The sequence below is a fragment of the Brachyistius frenatus genome, unplaced genomic scaffold (assembly GCF_029030835.1).
Source record: "Brachyistius frenatus isolate BFR_SWC_R1_liver_20210118 unplaced genomic scaffold, ASM2903083v1 Contig_2, whole genome shotgun sequence".
Lineage (NCBI taxonomy): Eukaryota > Metazoa > Chordata > Actinopteri > Embiotocidae > Brachyistius > Brachyistius frenatus.
In genome coordinates this window covers 10,495,430-10,521,422 of record NW_027210601.1, presented here as the reverse complement: position 1 = coordinate 10,521,422, position 25,993 = coordinate 10,495,430, and the positions used below count along the sequence as shown (strand labels likewise).

The window sequence follows — 25,993 nt, the reverse complement described above, 5'->3', positions numbered from 1 at the left end:
CACCTTTGTTAGACTGCACTTAGGCACAGTAGTCCTTTCAGATAAATTCAAATATTGCTATTCTTTTCTGTCGATACAGCTAAGGGGTGCGTTTAACAGTTTTTGTATATTTTGGTCAAGCAGTATCGGGTAGAGGTTTGTTCATTGACAGCTTAACTTTGGGCTTTTATTTAACTTTTGTATTGTCTTGTAACAAGTGTAGTTGTTATAAACTCAAGTAACGTTAACCTGCGTCCACCTTCTGTTCTGCTGCGTGTCAGTGTTAGAGCGCGAGCCTCAATGATAGACAAATGCATGAGCGACTCTCACGCTGAGCTGATGTTAAACGGGTGCACAGGAGCTAAGTAAATAAATAGTACTGGATGTAACTCCAGTTCTATGAGTATGTTTTTCTTTCGGCAGGGGCGGAGGTCCCATTGGGGCAACAGGTTGACAATAGCAGAGGAAAGTGGGTGATGCTACAGGAAATGTCCTTAGGATCTCTTGTGCTCAACTTTATGCCAACAATCCTAGTATTTGTGAAAATACTGTATGTCATTAAAAGCCAAACATGTCATGAACAGTCAGGAATCTTCAAAGTCAGCGGGCTTTAAATAGTTAAGATATTTCAATCTGGACTAAATTGATGGACACCAGTGTCACCAGTCTTAGAGCTACGCCAGAAGCATTTCTAAAAATGACGCCACTTTAATTACAGCTTTGTGGATGTTTGTAATGGTGATCACAGTCATCAAACATATCCACTTTGTACTGAATGTTCAGCATCCTGGTCCCTGTGATAGAACAAAAAGTAGACAGTGTGGACAATGAAAAGACTGACAGAGGTAAAAGAGCCCTCCAGCATGATGGCTGTCTCTGCACTCAGGACTTACAACACTTTTCGACCCAGGCTGTGAGGACCCTCCAAAAGAAGAAGGATTAGTTAGAGGAGGGATTAAAGGCACATCCCTCACTTCAGAGGCTAATCAAACATGTAGCCTCTCATCCCTCCATCCTCCGTCTTACTCTGTTTATTCAATCAGGACAAGCTGTTAACTGACATCGACTGACATTGGTTGAAAGCACCTCAATCACTTGTGTCCACTTGAATACTAAAAGCACGGTGTCAACTAGTTTCTAATTGGCATAAAACTAACTGTCCTGGCATAAAACCAGAATTTTTTTTTTTGAGGCATTGTGGTCGTTTAGACAAAGTGCATCAGCAAGGACATTGAAGAATTAGCGCAAAGCACTACCCCCTACACTACTAATGTAATTAACAGCACAGAAATCTGCTTATCTGTCTGATTGTTAATCTATGTACTGTGTACTAAAACAATCTATTTTCTCTGGAAACCCTCTGTAAACTTAAAATGCATAGGTGTTGACAGAAAGCAGACACGGAGGTTCAAAAGTAATAAAAAAGGATGTGAACATAATAAATTACAGAAAGCCTCCAAAGCTCATTCAGTTCTGTGGTGTTTGTGCAAGCTAAGCAGAAGCTGTCTTACTGTATATTAGTTATCTACCTTTGAAAAGGAACAATTAATCAGGGAACAATTAGCAATAATCAAGGAAGGAAATTAAATGGAACACACCCCAAAGGAGTACAATTTCAGTGTGTTTCGTTAAACTTTCTTGTCCTGAGTATAGAAAAAAAAAGACTGTCTGAGACACTCTTCACAGGCTGCAAAGCTCTAACACAGTCACAAATCTTTTTTAAATACTCGGCTGTAAATTTGTGTCAATTCGCACATCGAGTTTACTTTTTACTCGGCCTGCCCTTTCAAATGACCAACAATTAACTTGTTGAAAATTTTTGTTATAAAAAAAATTGCCGACACAGTGTAGTTAAACGAATATCAGAGTAGAAGTTACATATTATTACTTCCAACATTTCACCAAATATATCAAATTATTAATGAAGTAAGTCAAACAGTGTAGACAAAACCTCAGAACTTGAGATATGGACAACTGCTAACATATTTGTATCTTATGAAGCCATGAGACTAACCTGTTGCCTACTTACGCAGCTGGCCACTAAATATGAATTGCCTTTTTGCTTAATTTTGGTCCCCACCAACTAAACCAACTACATATTCAGCTTGCTATATGCACCACTCACTAGCTTGTTGCTAATGTCTGCCATTTACTGTCATACTGGTTGGAAGGTTTAAGTGTATCAGGGCCTGATGAAGTTGCTCAGATTCAATTACACAGTAAATGTGAGGGCTGTGAAACCATATCAGTAACCTAAAAAGTTAAACCTAAAATGCTTTGCACACCTCGAAAGTCCAATGTTGATAGTCTCTGGTTGACTGTAGGCACAACAAACAACCCTTAACCCGAAAGCCATTTGAATCTAAAAGATCAAAAACACTCATTAATGCAGGTTCAAGGCGGAGAATTGCTCGGCCCCATCCTTCAAAAACAGAGTTTCCCACAGCATCTCAGTCGACAGATTACTATGGCTGCTTTGCTCATTTAACCCACAATATATTAATGTATGTAATGGGGGCCTAAATGGTCCATACAGTTAGGCGATAAGCCCGCCCTCATCACTGAGCTATTACTCTTTCAACCTACATGCCTCACAGGAGACTGTATACTAGTATCTGTGTTCAAGTGTGTGTGTCATGAGGCTGACGGCGAAGCAATTGCAGTGAGAATCACCACCATTCACTTCTGTCTGATGAACAAAGGTAATTGGATCATATGGAGAAAAACAAAAAAAAGTCATAGTCAGCCTTAAAGAGGGGCTGAAATATTGTTTGAGTACTGAGCCTAATGGCTCCAAATGCGGAGACAGTGATATGTTCTGCATGGTAAATATCCATCTCTCCATAACCATATTCTCATTCTATTCACATGTGACTGGTCAATGCAATTCTATGGGGCAATGAAGATGGAGAGTGCAGCTGCAGCAGCAGCACATTATACGTAGAACAATCTATCAGTAGGAGCTGCTGGTGGATTTACACGTGTAGCTGCTGAGTAATATTCTGCATTATAGTCAGGGCAGGGGCCTCTTATAAATAGATACAAATAAATAACTTGAAGACTAATAAGCAGCAACAATGTTAAAGAAAATGATTTATCTTAAAGCTGTCAAAATGGCTGAATTGTCGATTAGCTGCTGACACTTCTTATCTTTATCCCAAAATAGGCGTGGCAAAAAAGAGGATCTGTTTTTATCCCGACCAACACGGTAATCAAGGGACAATTGTGTTGACAAAATGTGAAGCAGACATCAATAGAAGTGGCTCTAGCCTCCTGTGAATACTATCACGGTGCAATGTGACAAAATCCTGTCTTTTTCTCTATGTCTGCCCCACCACCACTAAACCCACGGCTGTGATCTGCTATTTTGGCACAGTGATTAGGTGGTATTATTAGTGCCATGATATTAAGCTGTCTCATTTTAGGGAGGCGGGGGCGAGTGACAGCTCTGAAACAAGCGTTTGACACTAAAACCGTCACTAATGCTAATTCCGCCAGTGCTCGTAAAAACATTAATCTTTAATAATGACATAAAGGCCTTCTGTTGAGGGGACGGGTTACTTCCTGTCCCCTCAAAACCTTTGACAGCCTCACTCACTCAACAGCTCACTATTTTTAATTTGATGTGCATAAAGGGAAAAAAGAAAATGTGTTAATTTTAGACTGGACCTGAGAGAGAACAGGCATAGTGACACATGTAATGGACTGAATCCTTACGGTGTGTGTGTGTGTGTGTGTGTGTGTGTGTGTGTGTGTGTGTGTGTGTGTGTGTGTGTGTGTGTGTGTGTGTGTGTGTGTGTGTGTGTGTGTGCGTGTGTGTGTGCCCATGCCTTTGTGAATATCCGCTGAGGGTGTCCTCTTACCATAAAAAGCATTATTTTCGGAAACAAGAAAACATTTAACACAAGCTGAACGAAAACAAAAAAGCTATCAGTAATGAAGGTCACGGGTGGCTAGCATGCACGCACTTATAATTAAACACAAAATCACAAAATGGATTTGCAGTGTGTGCCCGTGTCTCTGCTTGTGTCTCTGTGTGAACATTTGGCTCAAGATATTTCTCAGTGCAATTTACCGGTCCAGCGAGACATTTCCATTTCAACTGAAGGGTTTTGTTATTCAGCGACTCTGGTGTGTGTGTGTGTGTGTGTGTGTGTGTGTGTGTGTGTGTGTGTGTGTGTGTGTGTGTGTGTGTGTGTGTGTGTGTGTGTGTGTGTGTGTGTGTGTGTGTGTGTGTGTGTGTGTGTGTGCGTGCAAATGCACGGCTGCGAGAGGACGAGATTTAAAGCGAGAGCTTCAAACTGCAGTGAAATGAGTCAGAAGGGGGGATTAGCGAGGGGTTATAAGCCTGTTGTAGGAGTTAGGGCCTTTTTAGCTGAAGATCAGACAGAAGGCAACACTACAGCCAAATCAGGCGCTGTGTTCTTCCCACACTCTGCTCTTCGCCTTTCCTTATCGTTGTTGCTGCATAATGACTGCTGCGCATGCTCTTAGTTTTAGCGTCAGCCACTCAACGGGGAGAGGAAAAAAAATCTGTGCTCTAATTGTTGGGAAGCAACCTGCGTGCAGATGCAACTGCAAAAGTAAACAAGAAAAGAAGTGGAGACGTGAGTCCGACGAGGACTCGTGCGGTGACAATATCAAAGTGAAAGGTAAAATGTCCACTGAACAAAATACAAATCACAGGAACGCAATCCCGTGGACTCTTTATGTTGTACGTACACATGATTGACACTCAGTCACAATCATTAACCCTGTAGAAACGTGTCTGGCACATAATTGACGGTATGAATTACACTGTTGTCAGTGTTTATTCATGTTTAAAGCCCTGAGCAGAATATCTATGAGGAATACATAATGAATCTGTCTTGTTCCCCCATTAGCTCACACAAGTAAGATCCAGTTGGTTGCTTTTCTTACACAAACATGTGCACACACACACACACACACACACACACACACACACACACACACACACATGCGCATGCGTTCCCAAATGAAAACATGCATCAACACATGCCGGATCGCACACCTCCTGTATGAGTTAGTAAATTAAATGATGCGAGTGTGGCATATGAAAGCAGAGTGCAGCAACGCTCCTCTCCGGCCAAACATTCTGTCTTTCGGTCGAGAACCCAATGACTTAAATACCCACTTTGGGATTGGCCTTTTTCCTCCAATTAGGCTTAGTCATTTTAGACATCTACCAGGAAGAGCAGCAGCCCAGCACATATTTCACACTGTAGAAGAGCTGGCCTGGTTGCCAAGATGATTTGCTTGCATAGTGTCAGGGTTTATGTTGGTTATAAAGAATTAAGGTCAGCTGAAAGAGTCAGTGCAGAAAAAAAGTGGACACTTTTGTTGAGACGCAATGACAAATTTGAAATCGGTCCTAGGTTTTCACCTACAGATTTTTTGTATTCACTGTGATAATGCAATGAATTTAGTTCTGTGAGAACCATATTTAACACATTGTTATCTGTTACTTTAACATAAATGTGTTTACAGCTTAAATATATTTGTCTTTACCCTTAGCGATTGATTAGGTTACAGTTTTTGGAGGGTAATAATCATGACTGTGCAAGTGAAGGGATGGTGAATTTCCATTAAAACACATACAGTATGCATGTGATTGAACAGTCTGCCCTGAAGGAGAAAGGGATGGTGATGAAAGATCATTCCACTTAAACAGCAAATACACACACACACACACACACACACACACACACACACACACACACACACACACACACACACACACACACACACACCACCTTGAAAACTGTATAGCGATGAGATTTGGCCGTCAGCCAGGGGAAGCATATTAGAGCCATAATTCATTACTCTGTGGCCTCGGCTGAATCTTAATTTTACTGAGGAATGAATAGCAACAAATAAAAAAATAAAAATTGTATTTTATATACAGCAAAGGGACTAAGGGATAAAAAGTTGGAGGAAATATTAAAAAAAAAAAAAAAAAAAAAAACTGAAACTGAAACTGTTATGGTGGAAAGAATACAGTAAAAATAAAAATCAGTAAAGTAACAAGAAGATTGTTCAAATTAAATAAACACTTGAACCTCACAAATTCAATTGGGATGGAAATCGTATGACTTACTAAGTAAATAAAAAGAAGAAGCTGACAATGATGACTAAAAAAATGAACACTTGTTGCCAAAAACACATTTTGAAAATAGTTATTTTCATGTCTTTCTCTGCTGCCATACTGCTTGTGCCCTCTGCAGTATTTACAGGGTGAGCGCTGGGTAAGTGATTTTTTTTTTTTTTTTTTTTTAAATAAGCTCACAGACATTTTCAGACTTGATTTTGTTTCCACTGGCTTTCATTTTGCAGATTAATTCCACTATTAGCCAACAATGCAGAGGCTCTCCATCGCCTTGAGAGACACACACACATGCGTAGACCAAAATATAGAAAACATTTGTGTTCTTGGGTACTTGAACAGTAAATTGGACAGAAACAACCTCGCTCCCAACCAAATGGTTAACTCCTTTAAGCCTTAATGATCATGTTGTTTTCACACTTTAATATTAAATGAGAAGGATTATACTCTCCCTTAACCCTGTTTAAGACTAAAGGTTTACAGTTTTGGATTTAATAATTCAAATGTCAGAGCTAATTCCCACTGATGGTTTAGGATCAAAGAACTGATGTTAAAAGCACCTTCTAACTATAATTGATAATATATTCAATTTTCTTACAAGTCGTACTTACAGACACCACACAGACAACAAACTTCTACCAAATATACTGTATATATTTCACACACGGTTGTCCTTTATTGCCAAAGTGTTATTACTATATGGTTCTTGACAGACACAGGTCTTTAACAGTTAGTGTCCGTATATATATAGGTTGCATCTCTCATTTAACTGACATCCTCTGCTTTTAGGGTGCCCATTATTCTGATGCATCGGATCACCAGAACCCAAGCAAGCCAAGAGGAACCTAAAAGAAAAGGGTGCCATTTATCGACAGACAAAATGAACCCATCACAACAATTTTAATCATAGCGATAACAGACATTTAAGATTAATTTTGCGCTGGTAAAGCGAGCAACAATCTGTTCCCGCGAATGAAAGGCTACAAATCCGTTTAATGTGAGCTCGTTTTGAAAGCACGATACGGGAGGTTGTCAATCCAAGTTGTGAACAAGCAAAGGGGGATCTGTTAGCTAGCCTATCAGAGCTCTGGCTTGATTGGGTTCATGCTTCAATCATGCCATTAGTTCCATTAGAGGACGCTTAGATGAATAAAAGTTGAAAATGTGATAGGGAGGATGAGGGCCAACAAAGATACAATCCGTGAAAAGGATTAGTGGGATAAAAAAAAATAAAAAAATCTCTTTCAGCACCACCCCTCCAGAACTGGAGTGCATTTAAGGGCTTCTCATAAATACGTGATGATTGAATCCACAAAGCCTGCACTGACTCATTAGACAAAGTGAAATATGTAAAGGTAGGAAACACATGGGGAAGTAGGGAGAGGTGTCGTGACGGAGGACGAGAAGGAGGAGGAGGAGGAGGAGAGGAGACAAGGTGACAAACGTTTGCATTTTATCTGAACAATGACTAATAAAATCATGAAGTTGTCTAATTCTGCTGTTGTCATACTTTGTTGGACTGATGTACCGCCAGTCGAGCTCAATGTTGCCTCATACAATTAAGTAGTCATGAATAGGTTACTTTGCTCAAGTGTATATTTGTGCTACTAGTGACAGAAGCTGTATGTATGTATCCATTACTTTTAGCTAGCGCTTTTAACCGCTTACTTTCAGAAAGCAACATGAAGTGTTCATCCAATATTTCACTGCCCATTCTGCTGGGGGTTACAGCTTATGATGCGTTCATGAGCAGCTACGAAGTGGGGAAGTTTTTAACTTCTACGTGACAAAATACACACAAAATCCATTACTTTTAGCTAAATAAGGTAATTATCTATTAAGTTATTTCAAGCCTGTTCAACCATAATTTTAGGTAGCTATCAAACTTTCATCTATTGCTTTTAGCTAATTGTGTCATATTTACTACTTACTGGCTAACTTGTTTTACCTGTTTTAATTAGGTGTATGAACCTATTTACTGATGTAAATGCAGTAAAGAAGACAATTTGTATTACTATTTGCCTATTTTACTCTTCCTTCACAGAGATATCTTGATGTATAAATACATTTCAAAGTAAATATAAAAATATAAAGTTCCCTTTTAATTGAGTTGATTAGTTAAGCAGTCCCACTGGCAGCTGCAAAAGCACCTTACCTACTGGGGTACAACTACCAGTTATAGGGCATCTGATCTAATTAATTGGTGTGTGGGGGCCCTCCACAGTGTGTGTCTAAAAGGAAAGAAAAAAAGAAGATAGGCATGTTATTGTTCCCCAAACGGATTTTTTTTTTTCCCACTGGCTTCACAAGGAAGTGAAGAGATTTGAAGACACAGAGACACGGAGAAAGACTTAAAAGTATGTGTGTTTGCAGGCTCATGGGAGTTTCAAAACCACATGCAAAAGTCAGGATTTTCAGAGGTTGCCAGCTCATAACCATAACAGCATGTCTGCAAAATTAAAATACTAAAAGACACAACGAACAAAATGCTGGGAAACAAACATCTCATATATCCAGGCTTCAGAAAGGCCAGACAGCTTTTAAGTACGTGTTGAGTGTAGGGTGAGATCTAGGAGGCGACTGTAAGAGTGATGGGAATGGACAGCTATACACAGAGGTATGTGTGTGAAGACCGAGAATCTTTAGATGTTCATAAAAGAGGAGGAAAAAAAGGCAGCACACATCCTCGCACACGCTCACATTATGTTGGCTGAGTCATGAATAAATGGTTTGAGTGTGTGTGTGTGTGTGTGTGTGTGTGTGTGTGTGTGTGTGTGTGTGTGTGTGTGTGTGTGTGTGTGTGTGTGTGTGTGTGTTCAGTCTACTGTGATAGGACCGCTGTGCTAATGAAATACTGCGGCTAGATCCTCACATTTTCCTAAAACTAACAGGACCTGAGCCAGCGCGCAGAAGCATCAAAACACAGCTGAAGAAAGCATGCAGCAAGACAGTAGAAAAGGAGGGCAAAACAAGTCTGAAAGGAGATGCAGCAGACTGACACCCCTCTGTATCACACCTACTTGGTGCTCAGACAATAATAAACCTTCCTCCACACGGGGAGATGAGGACAGAATCATCAAAGGGAGGGAGGAAAGGCTCAATATAAAGATTAAAAAAAATAAAAAAAAAAAAAAGATTGAGCTCTTACAAAACATGCAAATAAATTAGCACATCAGAGTTTCAAGTGTGGCAGATTGAAGAACGTGAAGCGAATGGACGGCAACACAGGAAGGAAGAAAGAGGTGAGAAGAGATTGTTGAGAAATATGGGCATCTGACAGACACAACTGGTGCAGGCAAAGAATGGAAAATGGGTGACATGATGCTGATTGTTTATGGGTGCTACAAGGCATCTCAATCTGTTCCATCATTGGTTCCATGAGGTGTTAATGGAAGGACGTGAAGGCTAGGCGAGATGGAGGAGTTACATTGCTTCACCAGCGAGTCCAGTGAGCTGGGGTTGGCCTCCACTAAGCGCGCTGATGGATCTGCTAACACCTTGTTGCTGTGCAGCATGGAAAATCTCTCTCGCTGATCTTTACTCTCTCGCCCCCTCCCCCTCCCCACTCCCCCTGCTAATCTATCCATCTCACAAAGACAAGACAGACCCAGTGGATGTATCACCTTCCAATCATCCTATCATGGCTAACCGCAGTCAGAAACGAGAGGAAAGAATAGAAAAAGTGTTGGAGAGAGAAATGGGTATCGATTTGAACAGATATACTGCTGTGAGCAGGTTTGGTCGTGCTCAGCAGCTTAACACCCTGAAATAGAAAGTGAGAAGGAAAGAGTTGATGCGGGTGGCGTGTTTATAAGACAGTAACAGCAATGAAGCAGGGAAGCAGTGTCCAGGGCTGCTGCACACAGAGGGAAGATGTAGCAGGAAAGATATCTTATGTAGAGGGAAGACTTTTTACACATGATTGTGTGCGCAGTCGGGCCGTTATTGGCAGCAATCTCTCTACATAAAAAGTATCAAAATACATTGATTGCAATTCAATATATTGTGATGTATTGCAATTTTTTTATCATATTACACTCAGTGCTGCAGTATACGCTGTCTCGATTTATTGAGTTGTTATGTTGGAGTTGGATGAAGATTGATTACAACTCTGCTACCTAGCAGTGTTTTAATCAATCTATCACACGCCTTCCACACATCTTTGCGTGTAAAATATCAATTCAAAATCAATCGACTGTTTTTGAGAATGGATACAGTGTCACAAACATAATCTTGCAACAGCCAAGTTTATCGATGTTTTCTTAAACCCTTAGTACACAGTGGTGGAATGCACAGTGTAAACAAACCAAGTTGTAAACAAGCCAACAGTTTAGCCGTGAAATCCTTTGGAGATGAAAGTGAGGCCTACTGTTTTCCCTTTGATGTCTTATTGGGGGTTTGTTTAGAACATGGTTGTCTTACTGCTCATGTTTTTCTTGCCTCGACTGACTTGTCTCCAGTGGTGATGCTGATGTTTCAGATATCAGCGATTATCTTGGTGAATACAAAGGGATTATTAGTGATGGGAAATAAAAACTATGAAAATAAAAGCCTCAGTTAGCCCTCTAAGTAAAGGATGTCACTCTGTCACCTAGTGTTTGTGTGTGTGTGTGTGTGTGTGTGTGTGTGTGTGTGTGTGTGTGTGTGTGTGTGTGTGTGTGTGTGTGTGTGTGTGTGTGTGTGTGTGTGTGTGCGTGTGTGTTAGTTAGAGCTGTCTCCCTCTAACAGTCTGACAGCCATATGACTGGCTGTAATTGCCTGTTCTACTCGACTCAGGTGAGGGGTTAATAACGCCAGCAGCCTCTTATTACTGGCGTCACCTTTTGCTGTCCGGCGCTGACAGTGGCTCTCACTCTGGACAGCTCGTAAAGTACACCCACCCCCGTCCATGCACACAAATGTAGTTAAAGTTAATCCTGTAACTGTGTTAGGCGGTGGAGATATGGGATACAGAGGAAGAAGAAAAAAAAAAAAAAGAGGCAGAAAGAGCCCTATCGCCGCACTGTCAGATGCTTTCATACACACTCACGCAGGTAAATCCAGTGGAAACCACGCACTATAACAAACACAGCCATACACACTTAAACGATCATTCATGTGGTCAAACGTGCAGTCTGATTGGCTCAATAGATATTTACAACCATTTAACCTTGCCTTTAGGAAGAACAATGACCACATATTGAGTGAAGAGGCAGTGCAGTGTGTCCAGTCCTATATTGCATGTCCACAGCACCCACCTGTTAGCTGGATGTGTCTATCTCCACCAGTGTCTTTACTGCATTACACTACCCAATAGGTTGAGGGCTTTGCATATCAATTTTCCAGAAGCAGGGACTTAACAATGCTTCATCTTTGGTACATTTTACATATCATGAAAACACCGAAAAGCATTAATGGTGGATTTAGTAAAGGCAAGAGTGCCATATGCCACATTCATATCCTGGTTTAAGACACCATCAGCTCCTATACGTTGCAGATAATCATACTGGTCATCAAATATGTTGAGAAGTATGAGATGACTTAGTTGGAGCTGAGATACTTATGATACTATCACTTTATAGAGCACATGGTGTGCTGTGTGATACTCATTTACAAATGCAGAATGAGTATTCGGTGACAGAAAGGTGAGATATTTCATGAAAACCCAACCTGAATATGATCAAATAATTTGTTGGAGAAGAAAACAGATAACTGTGCTTCCCTAATTGCAGGAAGTCTGGCTGTGTTGTTAACTTTGTGAATTTGTTTGACAAGACGTGAAAGTTTAACAAAGCATCGTTTTGTAAATGAGATCAGATCCAACAGGGAACATTCAGAACAACGGGCATTTTAACAAGAGACTTTGATGTTTAACTAGCTGGTTTGAAAAGCAAGAGGTTCTGCTCTACTTCCAAACAGTACGGCCATGCAGAAAAGTAATCTCCATTAAGAGACCCACAAGCCCCTACGTTCCCGAGCGATCGCAAGAGATTGGCAGCGTCTAATTACATTCTGAGGCGGTCTATTCCTTTAAGGTACTAAGGGTGCTATTCCATGAAGGGAACCGCTCTGAATCTCCAGGGTTGCGAGCATGCTAGTTTTAGGATCACTGGCTAAATTGGGTCCGGCAGAAAGGTGAAGTTGGTGTGGGGACAGGAGATTGAGCTGCTATGATACTGGAACCGCGAGGGGAATTAAAATGCTGTCGGGCCGCAAGCTATAAAACCTATGTAAGCATCACCAGGGATTTTCTTCTTCACTAGAGCACACATAGAGAGCGGTGTGAAGTATTACTGCCCGAGTAATAAGTAAAAAATCTACTAAAAAGCTTCATATGTATCAAAGAGGAGATTATGTTGGAGTTCAAGCTAGCAAGTTGGCCGAATCAGTGTACACAACTAAGGTAAAAACATCTTACTGTCAAGTTTGAGGTAGATAATACATTTAAAACCAGAATACCAAGGGAAATGTCTAGTCTTTATTCCTAATGCTTCTACATTTATATTCTGTTCTTTTCAGAGACATTGCCATTCAAACATCTTAAGACATCCTTCAGTATTCCACAGTACATTGTTCGTAACAGCTTTACAGTCTGAATCAGAAGGTTACACTACTGGGAGCCCCAACCAGCTGGAAGAAGGACACTGGTGGCCCTTCTGGCAGAGACTATAACTCAGGATATTTTCTTGAATAATGGTTTTGCTGCGGTGTAATTGTAACAGGATGAGATTTTATGTGTCTCAGTGTGCCTCAGTGTGTGCTTACGATGCTGTCACCGCTGAGTAGGGAGCGTGCATGGAGTGTGACTGTGCAAGCAGTGCAAGGATTGGGAGGAAAAGTGTTCTTTCAACAACAGCAACGGAAAATAGAAGAGATGCTGAGAACATGCATGTAGTTATTTTCCTGCAGTCGGACAAAGATAAAGATAAAAGATTTGATTTGATTTTTTTATTTTCTTATCCACTCCGTATGTAAAGACTGCGTTTTCTTTAGTGAGACGATGTGACACTGCTGGAATATGGATTTGACCATAAGTGGTACAGGATATATCCAGACAAGAGGTGGTGATAGACATGTGTGGGCTAAAATCATCCTAAAGATAAGTGCAGGATAGCCACTGAGGATCACACACAAGCAACACAGAAAAACCTCAATGCACAACCTTATAAGAACTTAGAGGTGAAGTTACTTGATTCAAATAACCATTACCGTGAATATTAAACATGTTTCATGGTTTGGTTGTTAAACAACAACAAAAAAATACTCCAATCCTTCACACACGTGGAACCCTTTTAGCGCTAACTGTGCCATCTGCTGTGTAAGATGTTGTATAATCCTGCATTGACTGAAGTTAATGCATTCAAAAATAAAGGCATATGACGATCACGTTGTGTTTTTCTGAATTTCAGTAAAAACTAAATCTAAAAAAAAAAAAAAAAATCTTATGCAGCTTCTGCCAGACCCTAAGGCAGCTCATTATAATTTCAGCAGCGAACTGCTGACTGATTAACAGCTCACATTGTATGGTCATGTTAATTTCCAGTGAGCACAGGACAAGCACCATTTGGCCAAGTGGTATGTCACAAAGCTTTACCTTTACATTTGGCCAACAAACAGCTCAATGTGCTCTTTTACAGCCTCTATTTACTGTAGACTAAACCAGCTCCATGTCAGCAGAGCACACTCGTGGGAATGGTTTCACAGCACATACCAGACATGATGAAACAAATCAAAGTTCCACCGATTGGTATTGGTGATCTTACTGTCTACAAACCCCATGACCCCATGGTGGCAATCTTATTATGGTTTGATTTATTTGTCTGACATGGTTGTGAATACACAACATGTTTCTGTATGTCAGAGATCTTCAGAAAAGAAATGCATCTTTGATCCATATTCGATCCACGTTATAATTATTCTCATAATTTGTGGTACGTGCACGTTCGATTGGAAACATGTATTCCGTTGCAGTTCATAATGCAGTGGATGTTTAGTAACAGATATTAAACTTGCTATCAATAATCAATATTCATTTACTAACCATTCATTGAATAACTGTGAAAGTTCCTGTCAGTTGTAAAGGTATAGGCAGAGATATTTCTAACTAGGCTTTTGTGCCTGATGCACCTCCGATGTTGCCATCCGATGAGCGGCAGGGTCGTCAGTGTCTACGTCTAGTCTAAAGGACTTGAGGAAGTGCTGAGTGCATGAAGCCTCTGCAGCTGACTTCTACAGGACAGATGATTGCCGTCCATCCTGTTTTGGGGGACGAGGTTGGACAAGTCAACCAACCAAATGTGGGACAGAACACCAGTGCTGAGATGTCTAGCCATCTTAACACATAAAAACACAGTATACTGGGCAGGTTACAGGCTAGGCCTCAAGCATGTGAAGGACTAGACAGATATATGTTATTAGAATTCAACTTTCTTAAGAAATAGTAAGCATAAAAAGGAGGTGAAGTTACACACCGAATGGTCTTATGGGGTGGTAAATTACTGCCACAATCTGCTGACCTGTATGATTGGGAGTGTCTGGTATAGTGAGTTATGTCAACTATTGTTTCCTCATTTGTCTTGCAATCATTTTTGGGTTTCAGTGGGAATGTCTTTGTTGTAACTACACTTACAGATTTTAGGAAACGTATGTTGACTTTTGAAATCTAGAGCCAATCAAAATGTGGAACATGGTCTCAATATATGGGACACGGGACAAGGGATAAAAGTGCTCTGTAGTCCCACATAAAGTGGGATACCCAGTCACCCTAATTCTGCTTCAGAGGTCTCGGGAGTCTGCCTGCCTCCAAGACCTCTGCTAGGGTTGCGTCAGACCGGTAATGGTGTCATCTGTACCAACCTCACGTCAGCACTGGCTTGCAGACAGAGATAATGTGTTGCAAGCTTTGGTTCTGGGACTCACAGAGTCAGCACGTCTCCTTTGAGCTACACCAAAGATGCAGGTTTCTGGGGCTTGGAAGTGTTGTGTGTGAACCTAATGAGGAAGCTCAACCTTACTTGGGAAATCTAACAGTGCTTCTTATCACATCTTCACAGGTTGCCCAGTTTCCTTGTTGGTGTTGGCTCTGGAGTGTCTTTCAATGCCTTATTTTGGATTTAGAGCCTTTAAGTACATTGTTTCACTGCAGTCTCACCACTCTAACCAACATCATTTGGCACCGGCCTTTAACGAATCAAATGCATGGTATGCACTTCCTTCTAACTAGAATACACACTCAGCATCTAGACAGTAGAGATAAACTTGATGAAGAGCACACACCTGATAGGGATTGTGGCGATGCCTGTACACAGTGTGTGGGCGAGCGGGGCATTGCTTCATAGGAGCACATGGCATTTTACTCCAAGTTTAATTACATGGCTGGCCTCTGCAACACTCTCATCTCAACTACCTGTCTAATTGCTGTGAAGGTAGTGGGAGGGCCGCATGATGACACAGTCTCTGGTCACAATGTTTAGTGGGAGACAGTAAATTACACAGTGCATCTGTGAACAGAACAACAGTCTCGCTCCACAAGACGTGTATTTCACTGTGGTACTCCATGAAAATCAGATCTGTGTTATTAAGCGTACTAATTCCTTTTTAAGGTCTTTAAAGCTGCGAGGCTCAAGTCAATTTGTTTTGCTGAGGTTGTTTGTTGTATTTGGCTTTATTGTTTTCGCCGCCCATATATTTGCACCATTTCAACAGAGATGGTGAATTGGAAGAACCTGAACATGATGGACCTTTTACACAATAATGTAATTGTACAGGATGGGATGCTATAATCAAATATTAAAGTTTAAATTTAGATTTGATGTATGCTTGAGTAATATGGAATAACAGTAGTTTTCATTGCTGATCGTACTGTATCTTTTTTCACTCCATTCCCAGCTGCAGCTCTCCACTTATTCAGCACTGATCCTGGGAGGAAGCTCCAGTAAAGGCCACCCTTCAGTTGCGTTATACAATGCAAAGTGAAATTTAAAAGGCGACACAAAAGCATACAAAGTCAGCGAGCATATGCAGACAGAGAGAAGCACAGAAAACGTTGTGTTTGGCAAAATCTGAGACAAAAACGTGTCAACTCAGAGTGAAAACATTTCAACCTGAGCACAATTTTGTAGTCACCCCAAACTGTAAAGCAGTATTTGACTCCACTTGATGAATGTACAGAGACAACAACAGAAGATGACGGTCTGAGGGGAATAAAAGAGAAACGACTTGAGCTCTTTGTAAAGTCTGGAATCAGTCAGTCTGAACTGTCACAAACATGCGCCACAAACACAGTCGCTTTGTGTCGTTAAAGCGAACATCTGCACTGCCATTTAGGGACACACACGCTTGATGTTAGTGGCCAAAGACACAGGCTAAAAAAAAATCAAATGAGCAACCACATGAATGAGAAAGGAGAGGGAGCCCACTTTCATCAAAAGAACTGCGCCACAGAAAATTGCACTCACACTTACAGTATATAATCTGCAAACTGGACCTTGCAGACAAAAATGGACGTTCTGGTGAAGTAGATGAAGACTTTCATGAGCCATTACATATATTTTCATCATTATTTTGCCCCCGACATCACCTCTGAAGCAGGTGTTCCAGGCTGTGTACCATTATGACTAGCTCTACTAAATGTGTTGGGCTATAAAAGATGGATTGTCACACAGAGACTCAGAGAAGATGCAGCACTGGGACGTGTTATGGGCACAAAGAAAGCAGGTTTTTCGAGGTATAATACTCAAATGTGCTTGTTAATCCACAAAGATGTTAACACTCTCAAAATAAAAGCAAACTGACAAACCTGAGATCTAATAATTTAGACTGGAGAGAAGCTGGAAGTTAGACATAGCTGAGCTTGAATGCAAAATGATTCGAAAGCCTAGCATTTCAGTTTTAAGTTAAATCTGTCACTTTTTCCTACCTGAACTCAAAGTAGCCAAACATCTATTTAGAGTAAATTTACAATTGCTAACTATACAACTCCTATATCCAACAATAATAATAGTTACTTTTAGATTGTGCATAGTATAATCCTAATAGAGCTTGACAGAGAGATGCACAACATCTGATAAACTGGCTCAAGTTTCATTGTGGGTAGTGTAGGCATCAGGTTTAGAAAGGATAATGTGTAGAAAAAAAAAACATATCTGTGGTTAAGATGCATCAATTTTAACATTTTTGAGATTCATATTAAATTGGTGAATTATTTTTTATGGGATGCAGCTGATTGCTTTTTTCTTTACTGACACACAATCTCAGGTTTTTCTTCTTCTCTCTCTAGCCTGTTTAATGTCATCAATAATTGCATCATTAATATATGCAGACTTTTAACCATTGTGGAGGGCCACATTTTAATGCAACATCGTGTGTAGTCCAAAGCTATTACAGGTGAACCTGCAAACTTTTCACTCACTTATTCACCATCTTTTTAATTTCCTTCCCTTTTTGTCTGCATTTCTGAATGACTCATTGAAAAGACATCCGAATTTCCATACAGAGAAACTTTAGACACCATCAATCCCCGAGTCCCCATGTCAATATTTTAACAAGCACCCAAAACATGATAAAAGGTATGTAACACGGGGAATCAGCAAGTCGTCTCCATGGCAACTCTGCACTGTCAATGTCCCACACCTGTCACACCGTGAGTATACCCAGCGTGCCTCTGGCTGGAATTCCACCTGTCCATTTTGCTTCCTCCAAAACCACACAAGCTGCAGCTTTGACAAGCGACTGGACCACGTACACGCAAGCACACACACACACACACACCAACACACACAAACACACAACTCAGGCATGGATAATTGCACATGCATCAACGTACACAAATCTAGCACACAGCCTCACACACAACTAATGAAACATGAAAACTGGCAGCACATAAAATCGCAGCATGTTACTACCCCTGAATGCCTGTCAGAGTTTTTTTTTCCCTTTCAACCTTTATTCAAACAGGCAAGCTGAGCACATTCCAAGAACACATTTTAGTCTCAACAGCAGCCTAGGGAGATGAGATGCCCTTATTCAAGATAATTTCTGTCTCTTACTTTGTCAGAGAGGTTGTTTTTTTTCTCCCCTTCACCATGCATAAGTGTGAAGACGTTAGGAGTTGTCAAGAGTCGGAGGCCTTTGTGTGTTTTCCTCAGCAAAGTATTGGATTGGCTAGATATGACTGCAAGTCAGGACTTTCAGTGATCAAAAGAGCTGGGCAACATTTAGGGAACAAAGTGTTGAGTATTACTAGAATTTATATATTTCTTGAAAATTAACAATTGTGTTGAAACAAATGCAAGTTTTTGACCTTGGAAGTTAATGGAAACATCACCGTAGTGACTTATTACAATGATGTAGTTTTCTCTGAGTTTTACCACTGAAATATAAATGAGTTTTTTCCTCCTAGTTTCTAAAATAATACCCCGCACTAGGGTCAACCTTTGATATATTTCATTGCTTCTGGCTAAAAGCACTTGGGTGCAGGAGACATCATATTTACACGGTCCATACATGCAACACTGGACACAAATGCACTCATCAGATCCCATTAGAACACACCACAAAGGAGTCTGGGCTTCTTCCATCTGCTACGGCAGAGCACAGCTTTCTGACTTGTTGGCCTGCAAACACGAAGCATCCTCTTCTATAAGGAGCTGTAATAGGGGCCGATGGGTGTAACAGCAGGGCACTGCACTCATGATAAAGCCAATGAGCTAAGGCAGATGAGTCTGTACCCTTTGAAGACTGTGCTAAGCAGTGGAACTGACCGCCTGTTTGTGCGTGAGCTGCAAAGGGTAGCTAAATATACATATATGTGGAAACAAAGGGGGAAGTTGGACATTTCACATTACATAAAATAATTAAGCAAAAAATAAAGAAGAGGGCGTTTTGGAGAGTGTGCATGGTAATGTGCAAAGACACGAAGAGAGAAAAATACGAGCCGTAATAGAGGCATATGGGTTGACAATGAAAAGGTAAGACTTGTCCAGTGAGTTGTTGAGAAAAAAGCAATCATGAAAACTTAAGGAATCCTCGCGGGCCCTCCTGTACTGCACTATAAAACAGCAGCTTTAGATGCTTTGAATCAATACAATCTGCCAGCTCCAGCTCTTTCTCCATCCCCATGGGCCACACATTATGAAAAACATTACATAAAAGGCAAATATTACTGCTGGGACACAGTCAGTCACCAACGAAGAGCCTGCGCACACAAACACACAGCTTCAAGCGCACAGGGTAACAACCTCAAATTGCACAGTCATTGCCCAGCGAAGTCTCCTTGTTCATCTTTGCACAGAGCGAGTTATTAATACAAAAACTCATTGAATTAACCGCTCTCTATGCTTGTATTGTGGCAGTTTCTTATCTCCCGCACGATCAATATTAATCAGAGATGTGAATTATCACAGCAATTCAAGGCAATTAATTTGTTTTGTTTTCTCTTCCCCTCCACCATTCATCCTCCTGCAACTCCAACCTATCTATTCCCAAAGAGGCTCATCCTTTCACTTTTCTTGCCAAAAGGCTTAATTAATTGTACAGACTGACAATATAGGGCCGGGGTTTTTGTTTCCTGTTGATTTTCCTTTAACTTTAGCCTCGCCCAAGCCCAGTCATGCTTTTCGAGGCGCCCCAAACCAAAATGGAACTCAAATATTGACACAGTCACCCGGGGCTGTGCCAAATGAATGCTGCCCCAGTGACAGAGGCATCTGTGACTCCAAATGGAGCATGGCAGAGCATGCGAAGTAGGTGGGCACAATATGCAACGAGGAAGAGAACAGCAAAGAGGAGGGAAGTAGATACTTGCTGGTTTTGGCCCTTTTTAACTCTTCTAGTTTTTTTTTTTTTTTTTTTTTTCAAATCTCTGTCAGCTAAGAAGCTTCAGGATACTGGTTCATATCTATCTCTAAATGTTACAATTACATGAAAGAAAATGTTTCCTCATTTGACCTTTCTCCCTTGCTAAGCAGTAGCCTAGTCTGCATGGTGATGTCTGATTTGCAGAGAGCTGACAGCAGAGTTTCTAGATGTGGTGATAAAAAGTCTTAAGCCTAGTTGTCGGGGCATGTTACTTGAACGGGTTCAGCCAAACACACTGATAGAAGAAGATTGCCATGCCCAGCTTAAAATAATAAACCAAGCTCAGCCTTACAACTACAAATCCTACGAGTAATCAAATCACAGACTTAAGAATTCAACAAAAAAAAAGATGTGAAAAACTTGAAACCAGAAAAGTAATATTTCAATAAGGAAATAGCACAGCGGAGTGTTGGAGCTCGAACCAAAGGAAGAGAGATGGGAGGAGGAGAAGAGAGCAAGAAGCTTATTAGGCAAAGGCCAGCGAAGGGGAGGAAGTGTGTGTTTGTGTGTGTAAGAGGGGGGAGGGGGGGTGTCAGAGGAACAATGGCCCAGCCAGGGTGCAGTGATCCAGGCAAGACCAAGCTGTTGCCTGGCCCCCGGTCCATATGCACTATTTAAACAGCATGCATGTGCGCGCGCGTGCACACACACACACACACACACACACACACACACACACACACACACACACACACACACACACACACACACACACACACACACACACACACACACACACACACACACACACAGACACGGCTTGATGGGCCACCATCACCTTGCGTACCGTGCTTTCTCCCTCACACTGCGTGTGTGTTAATGTCTGCTCTTAAACATTTGCCCATCACAGTTACATGAGCGAAAGTGAGATGCGAAACAGAGAGAGAGGTTAGAGTGTGTGTGTGTGTGTGTGTGTGTGTGTGTGTGTGTGTGTGTGTGTGTGTGTGTGTGTGTGTGTGTGTGTGTGTGTGTGTGTGTGTGTGTGAGAAAGAGAGGGGGAGAAAGATTTAGCATTGCCAGCATTAGTGCATGACATGTGGGTGGATATTGAAGATGTTATTAGTATCACATTTACAGGCCTTATAAAACTGCCACGGAGCTGCGTGGTTTTCATACATCTTCAGCTGATATGTGTCACACTGTCATTGATGTTGCATTTGCAGCAGCTGCTCAGATGATCATTCCGTGATCGTGCAGTCATTACTCGCCGTCTCATTTCCCTGTGCTATTTAACCTCCCTGTTGTGCTTTGGTAAAAAAAAAAACAATTGACCATTTCATAGCTTTATCTTGTAATAAATGTGTTTCTTTTTCTCATCTGACTGCCTTCACACTCGACCAGGAATTTAAAACTAATGATCATCACAATTTGTAGGATTTCTTCACATTTTTTATGATGTTTTCACAACCACTTACAGCCAGTTCTTGCAACAATACCTTATTTCTCCCTTCACTTACAACCAATCACACCTCACTTGGGACAAAATATATTTTAGGGCCATATTGCCAACATGTCACTCTGTGGTAGCGCTACAATGAGCAAGCAACAAACTGCAATTGTGAGCATAGCACTTGATCTCATTTTGGACCACGGCCCCGATGAGAATGAAAAAATGAACCCTGGAAGATGCTCCACACGAGGAGGCTTTTCATGAAGGAGCTAGAGACATCTCGACAGATCTTGGTGGGCAATGGCCGCAACCAGTTTGGCACGGAAAGCACAAACTCAAAGACGGAGGCACCACTTCTGCACTCAAAGAGTTGTGAAAACTAGCATCAAGTGTCATAACTGCAGTATGCTCCTTTGTTAAGGGTCTGTACATGCCGACATGGCACATAGTACAAATCGTGTCCATTAAATGATCATGATCATTGAATTAGAGATTTAAGAAGCAGAACGACGCTATTCATGTTCAAGGATCATCAGCTGCAGAATCAATACAGAATGGTGCCACAATTAATGTTCATGTGTATTTTGTTTGAAATAAAAATATCCATCTTGATTGGAAACACGCTACATCAGATATAAATCTTATTAAGATAGCAGCATGATGGATAGTGTTAGCGTGGACACTACACCAATCTTTAGGAGTCACTTAATAATTAGATTTCTTGTGTCACTATTACATGGTGTCTTTTCTCTTAAAATGAGCAAACCATGTTTTCTCGCTTACCTATAGTGGTAAACGAGATAGTTTTGGTTTTGTTTGACCAGGCTTTAAGCTATCTGTCCCTGAGAATCTGCTGCCGAACCACATACAATAGAGTTATATTAAATTATCACCGCGGTGCTCACAGTACTGAAAACAATTACACTGAAAACAGCAGCATCTGTTTCCAGAAGTGTCATCCATCTGGATAATCTGGAGAACGTACTGCCTGCATTTTTTACTGGGAGTACAGAATGAAACTACCAAGTCTGCTGCTTTGTTAATGCGATTCTGCCTTGATCGCTGTCCATGGTGCTGAATCTGGGATCATTTTGAGCGTCCTCTGACTACTGGCCATCACTTCACATCCTCTAAGTTGAATACAAGTATCATTTCCATAGGGAACTACAGGGTGGAAAATTGTGGTACTAACCAAAGTGAGAGGAAGTTTAGTCTCATACTTTTTGTCATTGTAGGCATAAGCAAATATAATTAATACAAATAATTGGTTGAGTAATGGTTATATGGCTTTCAGAACTTCCTCTGAAAGCCATATAAGAAAATTCAAAACAGTGCACCAATCCAAACCAGTGTTCATCTGAGCTCAGTCTCTTCTGTTCTCAAAGTGAACGTAGTGCAGAACCTTTAGTGAACCGATGCCCCTGTCCACGTTTTGTCCTGTGACGAGCAAGGGTTTAAAAGGTGCCCTCTCTCACATCCAACTCATCAGCCATCATCCGTGCGTTGCTCATCTTGGCTAAAAGCAGCCCTGCCACCTCCATTAGCTACAAAACCAGCCCCGGGAAATACAACAAACAAGGTTATTCACTGTGTTTAAATAAAAGAGGAGGGGAGGTTATGGTTATTCACTGCTCCATGCTCACAGGGTAAAAACAGGAATACAGTGCAGAGTTCTCCAAATGAAAAGTCGGTATTGCTTTAATGTGATTCTGTGGTCATACTAAAGCGATTTCTAATGATTTGTTTCTTAAAAATCCATGACACGACTACTGAACTCCCTTAATAAAATGTCAGTGATACTACTGGCTGTGTCTGACCTATTAATCCACATTCTAAAATGTGCCAAGAAGCAAAGAGACAGCGACTTCTCATGGACCAGAGTCCCTGTTAAAAAGCCTACTTTTGCTGCTGTAACAGAGTTTGTCTCAGCTCAGTGGTGGAATTAGTACAATATCTTAGGAAATGTATTAACATACCCCAGATGGCTACTTGGGGAACGAAATAATTGAGGTTGCTGCTACCATGTGTGTTACATTCCATTATTTAAGAGGGTTTGATAGCGATGGGAGTTTTGATCTGAGATGCGTGTGGAGAGAGCGCACATACTGCATGCTCAACAGATGGGTAGAAAAGAGAGACAGAAAGAGAGAATGCTTGGAGGCTCCTTTGCACTCCCGTTGTCGCGTCCCGGTTATCATTCTCACTCAGCATCACCGGAGCCACCTGCTCGCTCGCGAGGGGAGACAAGGCGCGCGTCTGAGGTACCGTTTTCTCAGACCCGATAAAAAAATTTAAAAAAAATAAAAAAACGCATACTGATCATTTTACTTAAAATAACACGGACTAGACTAGAAGAGGTATGGTAACAAGAAGCAGCACTGCGGCAGACGCACAAACACAGTCAAGAGGCGCCTACACATAAATCGCCGTCACCAAATAAATCGGACCTCAAAGCGTGATCAGGTAGCTTTCAAAGGGCTTTCTGCTGCGTGGTGAGATACCAGTACGGATGTTAGTCAAGCAGCTTTCTTTCAATCCCCTGTGCATACTCAGTGGCATCTTTGGTACATCCCTGGCTCTTTAACATTCAACGGGGGAAGGCACCCACTCACCCAGGCGCACAGTGCGCACACGGGGGTTAAGGAACATCGGCATCAGCTCTCTAACCTAAAGGTAAACGTGAATCATACCACGGAGGAGACATACCCTCTCCAACAATCATTTCCAGCCATTAGGGGCACTGTTAAAGAAGCATTGGCGCGGGGAGAGCTCAGATTTATTGTAATTCCGAACTCAAAATGGCATCGTGGAAACCCCCCACACGAGGAAAGAGAAAACCATCATTGTGCGTGTTTTGTGTTTGTTTTTTGGGAGGTGGGTTTTGGGGGGTGGGTGGGTGGACGTGAGCATGTAAATGTGTTGAGCAAGGCGAAGCAGTGTGGAAGGAGGAAATTAAGGTAGGTGTGTGTGTGTGTGTGTGTGTGTGTGTGTGTGTGTGTGTGTGTGTGTGTGTGTGTGTGTGTGTGTGTGTGTGTGTAGGCTACGTCCGCACGATATGCAATGTGTGTGTGCGTGCGTTTGTGTTTGTGTGCGTGTGTGTGTGTGCGTTTCTTTTGGCCACTGCGCAAAGTTACAGGTCTGCCAACGGCTTTAGAAGCAATCGTATAGCTCTGTGTCTCCCGCTGAGGGACTCGGCATTCAGGAGGCTTCTGCTGTCCACCTGTGCTCTTATTAACTGGCTGTAATTCAAATGAGGGGATGCATTTGGGGATTTTTTTTTTTTTTTTTTTTTTTTTTTCCGTGACCGCTACTTTCGTTCAGGTTCACAGATCGCACATCCCCGTGGCTTAATGCCGGTGTAGCTCATTCTAGTGAAACTGCCCGGATTGGCGAAAATAACCGTCCTGTAGCCAGAGTCTTACACTGTATGCGTCAGTAAAACCGGACTTATACACAGTGATCCTCACACATGGATGCCAAGAATCAAATAAATAAATAAATAAAAAGCCGGCAGACTGCAAAGCAGAGTACATGACGCAAAGAAACAGTCCATGTTGAGATGTTGAGTTTTGGAGGAAATCACATTACCTGATCGCTGTCAGCAGTAGTTATTTGATGTGACGGCTATTCCCCGATCGGTTCCGTGGATACAAATTAAGTTTCCCATCCATGGCACGTCTCAGATGGAGAGGGAGACTATCATTCATTCATCCTCGCTGCTGCTGCGCGGAATCTTCTCCCCGCAAATGTTCTCCGCGAGGCATCCCACTTCTGCGTGTCCGAAACGGACCAAAAAAAAAAAAAAAAAAAAAGAGAGAGGAAAGAAGTGTAAAAAAATGAATAAATAAATTGAAACAAGGAAGAATCGCTAAGGACATGAAATCATAAAGTAGCCATAGATCAAAGGAAAGAACAGAAGAGAAGAACGCAAAAAGGCAAAGCAAAAAGGAAAAACAAAAAACAAAACAAGGATCGTCGTTATTGTAGATGTCCAGTTTTGTTCAAAAAAATAAATCCACGTCATATAATCTCCATGGTTTTGCGCATATAGGCACGCTGTATATTCCAAAGCAGCGAGAGGACGCGCTCACAGTTAGCAGCACCGCAGCAGCAGGGGCAGAGTGGGATAGCGGGTTTTTTTTCTACCGATGCCCGGTACTCCAAGTCCAAGGAAGCTCTTCATTTGAAGCATAGGTTGAAACAGAGAGCGCGAGTGGTGGAAAAAAAAAAAGGAAGATAAAACAACTCTTACTCCGTTTACTGCCCCTATTCTCTCCTCTTCCCTTTCACAGGGTGAAATGTGTGTGTGTGTGTGTGTGTGTGCTCTTGCCTGCTCTGGCATTTGGGATAGGTATCCACAGGCAGCGGCTCACAGTCGGGCATCTGGCTCCCCTGCAGTCGCTTCGCAAGCGGAGGACAGAGATGCGCGCCCTCGCTGCCCTCCGCCGGGGATCCGTCAGGCGCGTTCACAGCAGAACGCCCCCCTCCCGCCCTCTTGCTTTTCCTACCCCCACTATCATCGCCCGTAATGACGTCAGCACGCGCAGTTTCCAAATACAGCAAGTGCACAAGCACAGATGTCTTCACATTTGCTCTTTAAAGGAAAAATTCAGCATGTTTGGAACATGAGCCAGATTTTCCGGTTTGTTTGACATCAACTCACA

At 41.7% G+C, this 25,993-nt stretch overlaps 1 protein-coding gene across 1 annotated transcript in view; it reads right to left on the bottom strand.

Moving 5' to 3' along the window:
• Positions 1 to 25,764, bottom strand: part of adgrb2 (adhesion G protein-coupled receptor B2) — a 215,354-nt gene extending 189,590 nt beyond the window's left edge. The window contains exon 1 of the mRNA XM_069699156.1: positions 24,918 to 25,764. The gene's annotated coding sequence lies outside the window, so the exon portion shown is untranslated. The remainder of the gene's footprint in view (positions 1 to 24,917) is intronic.
• Positions 25,765 to 25,993: the final 229 nt, after the last annotated feature.